This window comes from Petaurus breviceps, unplaced genomic scaffold, assembly GCF_028583685.1.
Source record: "Petaurus breviceps papuanus isolate PSGF00001 unplaced genomic scaffold, PetGlider_PUasm1.0 126, whole genome shotgun sequence".
Classification (NCBI taxonomy): Eukaryota; Metazoa; Chordata; class Mammalia; order Diprotodontia; family Petauridae; genus Petaurus; species Petaurus breviceps.
Window position 1 is genome coordinate 59328883 of NW_027185655.1, and position 14862 is coordinate 59343744.

Here is a 14862-nt window from a genome sequence, read left to right on the forward strand (position 1 = left end):
CTACTACATTTAAATTATAAAATTTTTACAATCACGGTGTCTTTCTTCCTCCTTTGGCAGACATTTTATGTACAACTTCTATTTATCAAAAGCAAGGTGAATGTGGCATATAGTGATTCAGATATCCAAATCTATGAAGTAATTCTAAATAGACACACACAAATATAGCAAATCCCTTTTGTTTTAAGAGACTTTAGGGATTTATCTATGGACAATGAACTTAGTTTGTTCCTCATATACAGAAAGAGTAGCCACTGGAAGAATGTAGTATACATCTTTATGATACCAAGGAGGCAGGGGAAGAATTTACTCAATTCAATAACCATTTATCAAGTCCCTTCTCCTTGTGCAATGGATAGAAAGACAAAAGTGAAAGAATCCCATCCTTCTGGGACTTTAAATTATACTTCAGGGAAGTTATATTTTCACAAATCAGTTGATACAAAATGCATATGAAGTAACTGAGGGAGGAAATTAGCAAAGAGGGATGGTGTAAATTGATAAGCTTCCTGGAGGAAAAAGTGTACTTGAGATGACCTTTAAACAAAATTAGGAATTTTTTTAACCATTGGTAAAGAAAGCATTGGAGACAGGTCATGAAAAGACACAGAGATTCAATCTAGTGTGTTTTAACTGAGGAAAAGTAAGGGGGCTATGTTGTCTGGGACATAGAGAAATTGGCTTCCATGGATTCAATTATCATCACTATGCAGATGACTACCACATCTATGTAGTGGACATCATCTCTCTGCTGAGTGCTGAGTTCTAATCCCTAATTTCCAAACATTTGCTGGGCATTGCCACCTACATGCAACAGGATCTAAAATTCAGTATGTCCAAAATAGGATATGCAATCTTTCTTCCCATCCTGTGACCTCAGTACTTCCTTATTTCAATTGAGGGCATAATCATTCTTAATGTTACCAAGGTTCACAACTTTGGAGTCATCCTCTGCTCTTTCCTCTCCTACTTTCCAATAGCAATCAGTGGTAAAGCCTTGTTGAGTCTTCCTCTGCGAGGACATCTCTCCCATCCATCTCCCTCCCTCCACAGATGTATGCTTAGCATACTAGTTCCAGCAGCTCAAAAGAAGCACAAGATGTAAAAATTTAGAGTCATCTCCACTTCAAATATTCATATAGACTCTTTCTGCCCTACTTTTCATAGAGCCTTCTGCTGAGTTAATATTGATCTGATCATTCACAACTGGACACATTGTCCCTTGAGCCCAACATTTTGGTCCTCTAGAATGATAACCAATTAACTCTCCCAGTTTGAGTGTTCATTATCCACTGCCTAACTAGCTTCTCACTGTTGTTCCTGCCTTGATTTTTCTCCCCTTTCCAATCAATCCTCAGCACAGGTGCCAAATGGTTATTCCTAAATCACAAAACTGACCAATCAAGAAACTTCTGTAGTTCCTTATGATCAAAGATAAAAGAAAATTTCCTCTGATATTAAAAGCCCTTAATAATCTGTCACAATCTGTCATAATCTTGATCTCTTTAGTTTTTAGTGCTCTTACCCCACCCCAACCTAAAATTACGTTGTCTTTAAAATGTAGGTATTCTGCATGTATTCCTACATGCTATCCCCCAGGAAAACGAACTCCGTAAGGGGGGAGGGATTGTTTTGTTTTCATGTAACTAGAATCTACCACAGTGTTTGAAAGCACACAGCACTCAATAAATGCTTGTAGAACTGAAATGATCTTTTATCTTCTAATATGTCATCCTGGGAATATGGAACTAAACTATCTTTGAAACTTCAGATATCAGCACTCATGAAATAACTCTGATTGATAAGGACATGTGTGTCCTAGGGAAAGGGGAGGTGAAACAACCACATATACAAGCAGGACACCTAGGTGGTAACTTCTACTGAGGGACATTAGGTTAATTGGAGCTAAAGACATAGTTATCAAATCTATAAAATGGGAATAGTTCCCCCAGATGAACTGATGTGAAGAACAAATAGATGAAGAATAACTGATATCTTTAAAGTGTTGTGGTTATGTTAAATATTAGTAATATATGTTTCAAAATTTCAATGATGGATATTTAAAATCAACAAATATTCCTTAGATTTGGAGACAAAAGCTTTAAACATCTTCTCTGATTACAGAATGGTGTAATTAGAATCATTCAGATAGGTGGCATAGTGAACAAAGCAGAAGCCCTACAGGCAAGAGAACTTGAATTCAAATCCAACCTGACAGACTTGCCAACTCTATAACTCTGGGCAAGACAATTAAGCCTGTTGGTCTCCATTTTCTCACCTGTAAAATGAGCTCGAGAAAGAAATGGCAGACCACCGTACTATCTTTGCCCCCCAAAAAATGTTCATGAAGAGTTGGAAATGAGAGAAAAACGACCTAACAACAACATAATTAGAATCTTCTAATTCGAGATCTCTCAAAGGAAAATAGAAGCTGAACTTGAAGAAACCTCACAGGCTATCTAGACTAATCTTTTCATTTAACAGATGAGGAAAATTAGCCTTAGGTAGGATAAATGACTTTAAGTTAAGTATCTGAGGCAGGATTTGATTGCAGTTCCTTTTTCTCTAAAGATAGCTATTTTTTCTACTATCCCATGCCTCTTGTTTTGTTATGTTTTTCATTCTAAAAACCTAATTTACAGTGTGGTCCTTTTACAATATATGTATTAATTATTCTTGGAAATAACACAGAGAAATATTTTCAGAATAACTACAGAGTGTAGTAGCTAGGTGACACCCTAGTGCATAGAATCCCAGGTGTGGTGTCAGAAAGACTCATCTTCTCATCTTCCTGACCTCAGACACTAACTAGCTCTATGACCCTGGCCAAGTCACTTAACCCTGTTCACCTCAGTTTCCTCATTTGTTAAATGACATAGAGAAGGAAAAGATAAACCACTCCAGTATCTTTGCCGCCCCCCCAAAAAAGAAAGAAAAAGTGTGGGGGGTCCAAAGAATTGGACAGAACTGAAATAACTCAATAACTATCTCCCTACAGTGCAAATACAAGATCATCATGAGGTAGGGGGAGAGCATTAATAACCAGGGTGATCAAGAATGTGAAAGCCTGTGAAGTACTTTTTTATCCTATACCCCTATTTACAGCTTTCCATAAATGAGGCATAAGGTAGGTGAATAGGCCCTTGCCTAAGGTCACACAGATGGCAAATAGGAGGGGTGTGATTTGAACCCAGGTCTTCTGACCCTAAACTGGTGCTTACTGCCATTACTCTACAATGAGCTATATCAACCTTCTTTTAAAAAGTGTTTTTATTTTCTTGTTTTTGCTGTGGTAACATAAACATTCCTTAATCACAGATGATTTTTGGTTTCTACTTCGAGATCATATAGATATAGTAGGGGCAAAGTGAACGATCACAAGAAGAAATAAAAGAAATCTTGGAAAGAAAGACCCTCTGTCAAGAAAGATGCCCTTTGAGTGTTCTTTGCCTCTGTCAATGACAAAAACTGGCAGCTGTGTTTCTGTGAATGGTGCTGATGAAAACAAACAACTCTACAGGTGAACTTTGAGCAATGTGTCTGCAGCACTGCTCTGTCGAAAAGAAGCCAATCATATCAAAAATTGCTCATTATCCAGCTTAGATGGCATTTTAAAATAAATATGGTAATTATTACAAATGTCAGTTAGAATCCTTCAACTTTGTAATTATTATAAAACTGTTTCAATCCAATGACAGGGAGTGACTCATCAACCTTTCTCAAACTCTTTAAAATATGGTTGTGATTTGTCCCCTTCTCCATTTTTCTTTTCTTCAGGACTTATTAAAAAAAATAGGACAACTAGGTGGTATAATGAATAGAGCACTGGACTTGGAACCAGGGAGACTCATCCTTATGAGTCCAAATTAAGCCTCAGAAACTATCTATGTTACTCTGGTGAGTCATTTATCCCTGTTTGCCTCAGTTTCCTCATCTGTAAAATGTATGGGAGAGAGAAATAGCAAACCATTTCAATATCTTTACCAAGAAAATCCCAAATGGAGCCATAAAGAGTCAAACAGGACTGAAACAAGTCAAGAACAACAACAAAATGTTCAGACAGTAGCCTTTTTGTGTCATTATGGTAAAGATGAAAGCAGCTGTCAATACTGCAAGTTAGAAACCAAATCCTAATCAATGGAATCTTGGCATAAAGTCACCTACCTACCTCAAAGAGGTAGAGACCTGGTCATTGGTAATGTGCCTGAATCTCATCAATAGAATTTAGCTCTCAGAAACTTGTTTGATCTGTTAGGTTTGACACATAAAACCTGTGTTCACTTCAGTCTCTCTCTGTGGAGGTTCATAGAATTTTGAGAGGTTTATAGTAAGCTAACAATATACTGCTGTATCAACCCAAGCTCAGGATGGCTGTCAAGGGTTCTCTTTGATGTGCTCCGATGATACCTAAAACAGGCAGAAGGATATGTGGGCAGGAGGAAAGCAGCAAGGAATCCAGCAGTATTCAATGTAATACAATTAAGAAACCTAGTGAAGACTATGCTAAATTGAGATTTATTTACGTACTAAGTAGCCTGAACGTGACCGCTGCTATCCTGTAAACATTTCAGAAAGCTTAAGAACCACCAAAAGGCACTGTGTTATGAAATAAATTACTATCTCCATCTCATAGTAATAGCCAATTAACTAAAATTGAGGGGACCCAAGCTTTTTTCCCAGTACTATTTCCTTGTACTATGCCCAGTATCTTGAAGGATTGGGCTGATGAAAGATAGGATTAATATTCTCCTCATTCTGGGTATTGCCAACTAGATCAGACTTCAAATCTAAAGTTAATCTTTACCCATTTTGTTCAGGTAGATTCTCTATCTTCCCAATGTGTTTCCTGGCTCCGATTCATGTGAAGGCTTGGTAAGTCTATTTGTGGTATCCTTTCCCCCACTTCAGGACACACACATGTATTCCCTCTTTCTGTCACTTACTGCCTTTGAATTGGCTGCTGAGCCAGTTGTATCAAAAGGTTTCAATGGACATGTTCTAGTTCTCTTACCTGATGGCTTTTATGTGAGCATTTCCATAGGCCATTGGGTAGGGAAGGAGCATCAGACCCTTATTGCCTATGAATTCAAGGCACCTCTGTTTCATCTGTCTCTTTCATGTTTATTCTTTTCGGATCATAGTCAAATAAATACCCTTTGAAGGGAGCACCATTCATATAACTGGAAAGACTGAGCGATCTAACAAGGACCCAAGATAGCCTTTGGGTGGACCTGCTTGACTCAGGTTTGCATTGGATTGACACGGTAGCTGAAGGACCATGGCCTGCAAGGAGATAGCTCAACTGAGCAAGAGGACAACTTTCATCCCTGCCACATTCAGAAGTGAACTTTATGATCCTCAGCGAAGGGAGAAAAGGACTTTCAGAACTAGGAAGTTCTGTTCAACTCTTTGTTTTCCCCATATGGGTATCTCATTACCTTTGTGCCTTCAGTCTACTATCTACAGAAGAGGATATGTCCTATCAGAGTTTATATTTTGGGGTAAGGGGTTATGTCTGTCTTTGCTATAGCTTTTTGGCAAATATTCTTTTGTAAAAGCTATCAACTGCATCAAGTATATCAACTGAATAATCAATATGGGAGTGTAGTAATCACATTGGATAGAGTGTATGGTAATAATGGAACTTAAATCCCTAAGCATTTCAGGGGTGTCCCTGAGGGAAGAAGTATTTAGCTGCTCTCTCTTCCTGTGCAGTTGGGAAGGAGAAATTAAGCCATAGGGCTGCTGCACATATACTTTGCCATGACTTTGGATACTTAAGTCTTAGAAAAAAATATTGTTTCTCTGCTATGATGGTTCCCATCATAAGTGCATATTGAAACCCTTCCACATTCTAGTAGCATAAGATCATAGATATAGAATGGAAAGATTATCTAGATTTGTAATAAAGTGGCCCTCTAGTCCAACTACCTCATTTTACAGTTAGAAAACTGAGGCCTAGGTGTAGTGCTTTGCCCAAAGTCAAACAGGTAATCAAGGGAATAGGTAATATTACTCTAAATAGTGTTTTTTCCTACTATAGTCAAAGTGATTAGAGGAAAAACAAAATTAAAAATGACTTGGATGCTTAGTTTTTGGTGATTCACGTCTCTGATTTGGCTAGGTTGATCCTCTATGGCTGGGTCCATATTTGAAACTTTTCTAGCTTTGGAGAACTAACCATATATTTTACTCCATTGGCATCAACTTGGAAGACCATTGGTCACTGCCATTCTCTAGTCCTTCTGTTAGCCTTTGAAATACTTACCTCCTATAATACTACCCTTTCTGTGGTCAGTATTTGAGAGTTTGTAAGACAGGACTGTTTTAATTTATTTTATATTGGTTCGTTGTTCCATTGAGTCATTTAAGTCTTGGTCCTTAAAACTTCCTTTTTCTTGTTACTAATCTCAATAGTCAACTTGAAAAAATCTCTAATGACAATTTCCTGATAAAATATCTCCATAAGTGCAAGAAAAAAAATGAAATAGTTCTTTCCCATTCTTTCTTCTGAGGACTGAGTATGATTTTAATGAACATTAATTTCCACAATTCTGACCATTTTGATCAATAAATCCATTAACTATAAAGTTGTATAATAAACTCCCAAATTGTGATGAATTTCTTATGCTACACTGGATATATCAGCAATGACATTGCTATAACAATAATCATCCAGGCTGCTGTAATACAGATTTTTATTAAGCAGTACTGAAATGAATTCAAGTAGAAATAGCCTCGATAAAACTCCAGCTTTTTCCTTTCCTTCCTATTACTCTTTCTTTTTCCTTTCTGCCCCCTCCCCAACTCTCCCTTTTACTCTAATGCTGATCGGCTTCAGTTGATATTTCTTTAAAAGTCTAATGGCTTCTCTGACATTTCATGGCCGTACTCTTGATAGTTCTCAGCAGGACATAGCTTTGGTATTACACAAATTGTTTCATTATATTTTTAAAAAGAAGAAAATGAGGAAAAAGCATGCATGAGGACATTAAAGCCTTTTCCAGGGGAAACCTGAGAGAGATTCGGGTCAGAGACTGAAGGTGAGTGTTCTTTTCCACTTCCTGGCATCACTAAATACTAGACTAGACCTTGACTTTAATATCCATTTACAATGGGCTGCCCTTCAGATATTACCTCTGTTATAACCAGAAAAAAATACACAATAAAGAAACTGAAGCATTGAGCAAAAGACAGATGAGATGGGTGGGTTGCTTTATTCGGGAAGTACCTTCTCAATAGATGCTGTTTGTGTCATCACAGTAGATATTACCAAGGAAGATATCATTAAAGCCTTATCTTTCCTGTGGACTCTCTGATGCTTTTCTTAATTGTTTGCTATTACCTGTATTTCAAACCAAGGATTTGTAATGGGACCCTTATATTCCCACTATTTCCAGGAAGAAAACTTCAAACAGATGGACCCTTGGGTCCTAGTATTACCACATAGGAGGTTGAGATGAACGGATACTTAAAAAAAAACAAGACAAAAATATCCAAAATGTGACATAAACGCACAAAGAAAACTATTTTCATACCTTAGTGCAACCAGGGTCTTGTAAGCATGAGTTCTTCCTCTACTGTAGGAGATTACAACCCATGCAAGCTCTAATACACACTGATCTTTACCCAGATCTTTCCATGAATATGTGAAGAGAGCCAAAGCAACCAGTCAGAGGCTTTCTTCTGGTTCTTTTGGTATTCCATGAATATCAGTCCAAGAAACATATGACCTTTATCTGTGACTTTGGTGACATGATTAGCTCATGCCTTCTTTTCCAGGCACATACAATTTTGGGGAGTCTATTGAGAACATCATGGAGTCAAATTTGATTCTTCTCTGCCCCTAACCCTTCCATTTAATTGCTAAGTTGTATAAAGTATACCTTCTTCATAGCTCTCATATCTGCCCATCTCTCACCAGACACACAGGCTCTTCCCTAGGTCAGCTCCTCATTACCTCTCACTTGGATTACTGAAAGCACCTCTTTTTTTTTTTAATTTGCAAAGTTTTGTTTTTTGTTTTTGTTACAGCAGGTATAGATTTGGAAGGTTCCTCCCCCTGTGTTCAGCTTAGCAATGTGAAGAGACACATTGATTCTGGTGGTGAAGGAGAACCCACCAGACAAGATCAGTCTGAACGAACTGATTTCGAGGCTTTGTGTTCATTTCCCCTTTGGTCCTGTGTCAAGTGGCTTTCCAAGGTCCTATCCATGAAGCTTGAGACCAATGGCTCTTTCAATCTTGCCCAAGACCTGGTTATTAGGAATGGCCCGTCCACACTGATAGTCAGCAATAACTTGGGGCTTTTCATTGATTTTTGTAGCCAGATCCTTCTGTGTCAGTCCCTTGCTCTGCCGGCCCTGTTGGATCACTTTGCCCACTTCTAGAGTGACCCTGTCATGGTGAAGTTGCTCAGTCTTTCGGTCCAGTTTGGCTATGTTCTTTGTGATGGAGTGCTGTTTGTTTTGGCCAGCAGCCCATTTCGTGGAAGTCTCCACATCTTCTCCTCTTCTCTGAGCTGCGAAGATGGCCTGCTTGGACTTGGCCTGGGCCGCCGTGGGGCCCTTCTTGTGCAGCACCATCACCATGTCCCAGTCGCTCTCGGCCATGGCGGGAGTGTGAGGGGGTAGTCTCCGCTCTCGGGGAAGCCAGACTCAGGGAGCAACGCAACGCAACACAACGCAACGCTCCGCCTGCCTCAATCGCTCGCTACTCTCCTCACTCCTGAAAGCACCTCTTAATTGACCTCTCTGCTTCCTGTCACTCTCTTTTCAAATCCATCCATCATAAAGTTTCCAAATTAATGTTTCTAAATAGAGTAACTTCCCTAATTAAAAAAAAAAATTAAAAACCCAAACAACAACAACAAAGACCTTCAATAACTCATTTCATCTAGGATAAAACTGAAACTCCTTCACGGCATTTAAGACCCTCCATATTACCTCTTCATTTTTACTTCATATTACTCTATCAGAAGCAGCTTGATGCCACAGGGGATAGATTGCTGGGCTTGGAATCAGGAACACCTGAGTTTAAATCTGCCTTAAAGATTCCGTGCTTAGTAGTTGTATGACCCTGGGCAAGTAACATAACATTTGTCTTCCTGAGTTTCTTCAAACGCAAAATAGTTATAATAAAGAGTTGTTGTAAGGATCAAATGAGAAAAGAAATGAAATGATATTTGCTAAGCACTTAGCACAGTATCTGGCACATAGTAGGTACTTAATGCTTGTTACCTTCTCATTTCCTAAGGTATTGACTATTCCATTTTAACTAGACTGTTTTCCACGCAGGTGACTGCATTTCCTTTTTCTATTCTGTCATCCTTTGAATGGGTCTTTCATTTCTATCTCTCTTCACCTCTAAGTTTTAGAACATTAGCTTTATTCCAGGCAAAGTTCAGGTGCTACCTCCTATATAAGGACCCCATAGTTGTTAACATTCTGTCTTAAAATTGCATCATATCATTTTAGATACACTTTGTGTTTACTTGTTGGTATACATTTTACACTACTCCACCCACAGTGGACTATGAACTCCCTGAAGACAGGAATCTCCACAGTACCTTGCACATTGTAGGCATTAAAGAAATACAGAGTATTCTAAAATTTTTTGCACAATTTTAAGCTCATGATGGAAAATGCTATCAACATCCAGAGAAAGAACTCTGGAATCTGACTGCAGATCTACACAAATTATTTGTTCTCTTTCTCTTTTTTGTTTAGTTTTGCTTTATTCTTTGTCATGGTTCATTCCATTGTTTATGTCTTCTTTACAATATGATTAATGTGAAAATATGTTTAATATAAATGTATACATAGAGTCTATATCAGATTGCATGCCATCTTGGGGAGGGGAGATAGGTGGAAGGGAGAAACATTTAAAACTCAAAAGTGTGTTAAAATGAATGTTGAAAACTAAAAATAAAAAGAGCAAGTCTAAACCTCATAAAAAGCCCTAAGACAGCTATCGAATCCATCTGGGACATTCCACAGGCTAAACATGCCCAGTGTCACCAACCTATTATCATAAGACCTTTATCACCTTGACTTTTATTTAAAAGTTCCTCAGTACTCACGTTAAAAAGAAACTTCAAAATGCAAATGCAATGACCCAGCTATCAATTTTTTGTCTCTGATTTTTCTTTGCACCTAAAATTTCAAGAAGCTTACTGCACAGCCTCATGCTCAAGATTCCCTAAAAACCCATATAACATATAGAAACAAACAAAAAGAAACATAGGTATAAGGAAATCCAAATGAGAACATCTCAAAACAACTTCTTCCTACATTGATCCACCACCAGGGTCTGAACTGGCATTCTTATTCTTCCAAAATACTGTTTTACAACTGTTCTTTAATAGTCTAACTAAAACAAACAGGAAGGTTCAGTCTCTTGCTAATTTTATTCACTGACAATAATCAGCTTTAGTGCAAGAGAGATGTATCTATAATGAGAATAGCTCCTGTTAAGGCTACTGACAACAGCTGTTTCTCAATAATACATCTTAATTAAAAAATACATCTTAAGGTGGAAATAATTGTGTGTCTATATAAAGTCTTTTGAATTTCAGGTTCTGTCCCTTTCTTGGCATAACTACCTTGAGGGATTTACCTTCTCTTCAACTGCCTCTCCAAAGTTTTCCTTACCGCATTCAAGGCACTCCAACCCAAGGAAAGGTCATTTCTGAAATAAATTATATATGTATTTGTACTCTAACAGTGATGAAACTAGGGTTGTGGAAGGACTGATTGCTCTCAATAAACTAGATTATACCATCATGCAAAGGGCATTCAGTCTTCATATAAAGGGAAGGACAACATTTATTTGATGTTACCAAAGATTGCCATGCAAGGTAGTGGGAACTAGAAGAAATTCAGTGTACAGAGAGGAAGATAGAGCCTATTCAATCCTGCATGAGTACAAGACACGTCACCATGTCCTATGCAACCTAAGCATATTTTCCCCAATGTGTTTGTACCATATGAAGATTATGTAAAAGTTAAAGTCCTGGGTTAATAAAGGATATTTTCAGAGGTTAGACAGTAATAATAATTGCTAACACTCACTTAGTACATTTTTATTTACTTCTGCAACAATACTGACAAGTTGTTATTCAACTTTTGCTTAATTTAATTTAATCTTCATCACAACAGTGTGAGGTGAAGAACAATAATAACTTCATTTAACATTTGTGTAATGCTTCAGGGCTTGAAATCATTTTATAAATATCATATTGTTTTCCTTAGACACACCAATTGGAGGTAAATGCTTTTATCGTCTTCATTTTACTGATAAGGAAAGTAAGGTAAAGATTAAGTAACTTTTCCATGGTCACTAGTAAACATCTGGGGTGGGATTTGAACTGAAATATTCCTGAGTTCAAATTCACCATCTGTCTTGTACCATACAATTTTCTTAAGTTTTATCATGCCATTTGGCAGAAGAAGCAAGGAAGGCACCAGTGATTTGTTGAATTTTACACAGCAAATAAGTAATAGAAATGAGATTGAAGCCCAGACTTCCAGATTTGAAACTCAGGGGTCCTTCCATTGTACTAAAGTTCCGTATGCAAAAGAGGTGGTCTCTTACAAACCCCAGCATGGAAAAAAGGCAAGATAACAAGGTGTTAAACTAATTATAAAAAAGCAGTCAGGTCCCACAATACTCCTTTGTAAAGTATGAATGAGTCTCTTAAGTGAATCAGAAAAGAAGCAATAAAGGATGAAGAATAATAGACTAATTTTCTAGGTGTCATTTGAAAATTCAATGAGGCCAGGAGAAAGATTGAAGGAGAAACTCAGCCCCCAATAGTAGAAACCACATGGATTTGCAGAATAAGAAGCTATGAGAGGCCATGGAGAACTGGAAGGGAAGCATAGGGAGAGAAAACTAGCTAAAAAAAAGTGACAAAGATTCATCCAAGGCTATTATAAGAATGTGAAAGGGCAGAAGCTTTGTTGTGGAAACGCTATGAATTACAAATCCAAGGATGTAATCCTCAGTCTCCTTCTCTCTTGAGTTCCTTAATGGGAGCCTGAAACCTTTTCCTTTGAGGTCAGAGAAAGTTTAGTTAAATTTGAGGATTCTATATATTTACTTTGTTTTTATAAACAGCGTTAACAACACAATTTGCAAGACTGGTTGTACTTATTAGGGGTTTTGAACAAGGTGACTAACAGAGGAATATTACCAGAGAAAAGACATACTGAGGAGGTATCAGACATAAAATCATAATTCCAACAATCTCTTAGTTAAGTTTTGATGTTAGGATGAAATGAGACCCTCACAAGTCACTGATCATTTATAAAAGGAGGTTTACTTTGCCCTAATGCAGGAAGGGCTCATAAAAAGAATACTGTGATACTTAGCTTCTTGGAACATTTGCCCCCTTCTCAGCACCAACCTGTGGCATCTCCATCTGAAAACTAGTATGGTCTTTAGCACATCAGGGCATATATATTCATAAGATCTTTGGAACGTGCCATATATGAGAGACCCAGACTCAAGGTGGCTGCAATTTGTGATGCCTCCTGGATGACCAAGAAGCTGCATCAGGGAAATAAGGCCATGCAAATTCTGTGGGCTGCTTTGTTTTCTTTTAGGTAAAGCCTCCTCATGTTGTAGGTAGGAGGAAAGAATTTCTGTCAGAGAAATGCTTGAAACTACAGCAGGAACAGAATAACATAACAATTCAACATCAGTAATCTTACCTAGAATGTTTCCTTGAAGTTTAATTACCATATTAAATTGTTTTACTATAAATTATACATTTTCATATAGGTTTTACTTTTTCCCACAAGATACTATCAAAGGATATCTTTTCACTTCTATGTCAAAATTATTTCCTTATCATTAAACATGTTTCATCACTTCCAGTGTAATTTAAGCTCATTGAGGGCAAGGTTTTTCTCATTTTCTCATTATAGTCCCAACATTGGCCCACAATAGGAGCTCGATAGTTCTTGTTGATTAAATATTCAAGAGAGTAAAGTGTGGTCTCTACTGTACAGGTACCACAACACTCCCCAGTGCTGCTTGAACTAGAATAAAATATAATTCAGAAATATTTAATAAAATAAGTAAAAATACAATAAACATAGGTAACTTTAACATATGGTTTTCTAAGCCAATATGTGGACCACAGGAATCCTTATGTATGGGTCATTGACCCCACTTCTATTTGAATTTGATGTCACTGCTCTACAGGACCCTTTATATTTTAATGATATGTTCTTATAGATTGAAAAGCCTTATATTTATGTTAAATTTGTTCATTCAATTAATTCAAACCACTGATGTAGACATTAAAGTCCATAATAAAGATTGATAATATATAGCTTTAACCACCAGGAGATTATAGGAATTTTAATGTTGTAACTCTAAGCACTTGACAATTTGTATTAATATTTGGGTGGAGGGCATTGCATCCATTTGTAGTATAAAGGAATCCTAGGCATATATTCAAATGCTACTTGGAAACTTACTACCTACAAGACTTTGAGAAAGTTACTTACCCTCTCTCAACCTGAGTTTTCCCAATGAGAAAATAGAGGCAATAGATGGCATATGCTTTATGAAATTGAGAGATCAAAAGGATCAAAAGATATAATGACTCTAATGAGTTAAGTAAGAGCTGCGTGGTACAGTGGATAATAACTTTACATAGTGCTTCCTATGTGCCAGGTACAATGCTAAGAACTTTACAATTATGATATTATTTGATCCTTACAACAAACCTGGGAGGCCAGTATCCTTATCATCCCCTTTAACAGATGAGGAAACTGAGTCAAAAAGAGGTTAATTCAAGTGACTTACCCAGTGTCCCTCACCTAGTGTCTGCGGCTAGATTCAAACTTAGTTCTTTTTTTTTGGGGGGGGGGGTTTTTTTTATTTTTTTCAAGCTTAAGCACAAAAAGAGAAAAGAAAAAAAAAACATTTCTATGCACACAGCAGAACATGAAAGAGAAGATTCAATAAAAAAACAATAACATTCCATTTCAAGAAAACCTATGTATTAAAATTCTACACTTTGCTTTCAAAACTACCCAGGTTTTCTTTGCTTCCTTTAAGGTTTTCTTTTGTTGTCCGCTGGGCACTTTCAAAAGCAATAGTATTTCATTTTTCCTCAAATTACATGGCAAGATCATTAGTGGCACTCATTTTTATAAGATTTTGAGTTCCAAATTTTTTTTCCCTCTCTTCTTTTGAAAATGGTAAACAATTTGATATAGGCTATATATGTTCTATCATGTAAAACATATTTCCATATTAGTCACAGTTGTGAAAGAATATATCACAAAGAAAAAAACAACAACACAAAAAAAGAACAATGTAAGTGAAAAAAAAGTGATTTAATCTACATTCAGAGTCAATCAGTTCTTTATCCTGGATGTGGAAATATTTTCCTTCATGAATAATTTGTACTTGTCTTGGATACCTGTGTTGCTGAGAAGAGCTGACTCTGACAATTGATCATTCCACAATGTTGCTGATAATGTGGACAATGTTTTCCTGCTTCTGCTTATTTCACTTTGTGTCAGTTCATACAAGTCTTTCCAGGTTTTTTTTCCTGAAACCTGCTTATTCATCATTTTTTATTGCACAGTAGTATTTATAGAATATACATATATTATATATATATGTATACTATATAGTATACATATATACAGTAGCCATTTCATTCATATACCATAATTTGGTCAATCATTCTTCAATTGATGGGTACCCCTCAAATTCTAATATTTTGTAACACAAAAAGAGCTGCTCACATTTTTATACATGTAGGATATTTTTTCCCTTTTTTAATGATCTCTTTGTAATTCAGACCTAGCAGTGGTATTGCTGTATCAAAGGGTA

At 36.9% G+C, this 14862-nt stretch overlaps 1 protein-coding gene and 1 pseudogene across 1 annotated transcript in view; both read right to left on the reverse strand.

The window, feature by feature from the left end:
• Positions 1-14862, reverse strand: part of TENM3 (teneurin transmembrane protein 3) — a 3497142-nt gene that overhangs the window by 2516001 nt on the left and 966279 nt on the right. The gene's annotated exons all lie outside the window — the stretch shown is intronic.
• On the reverse strand, positions 8003-8707 carry LOC138170349 (endothelial differentiation-related factor 1 pseudogene; annotated as a pseudogene).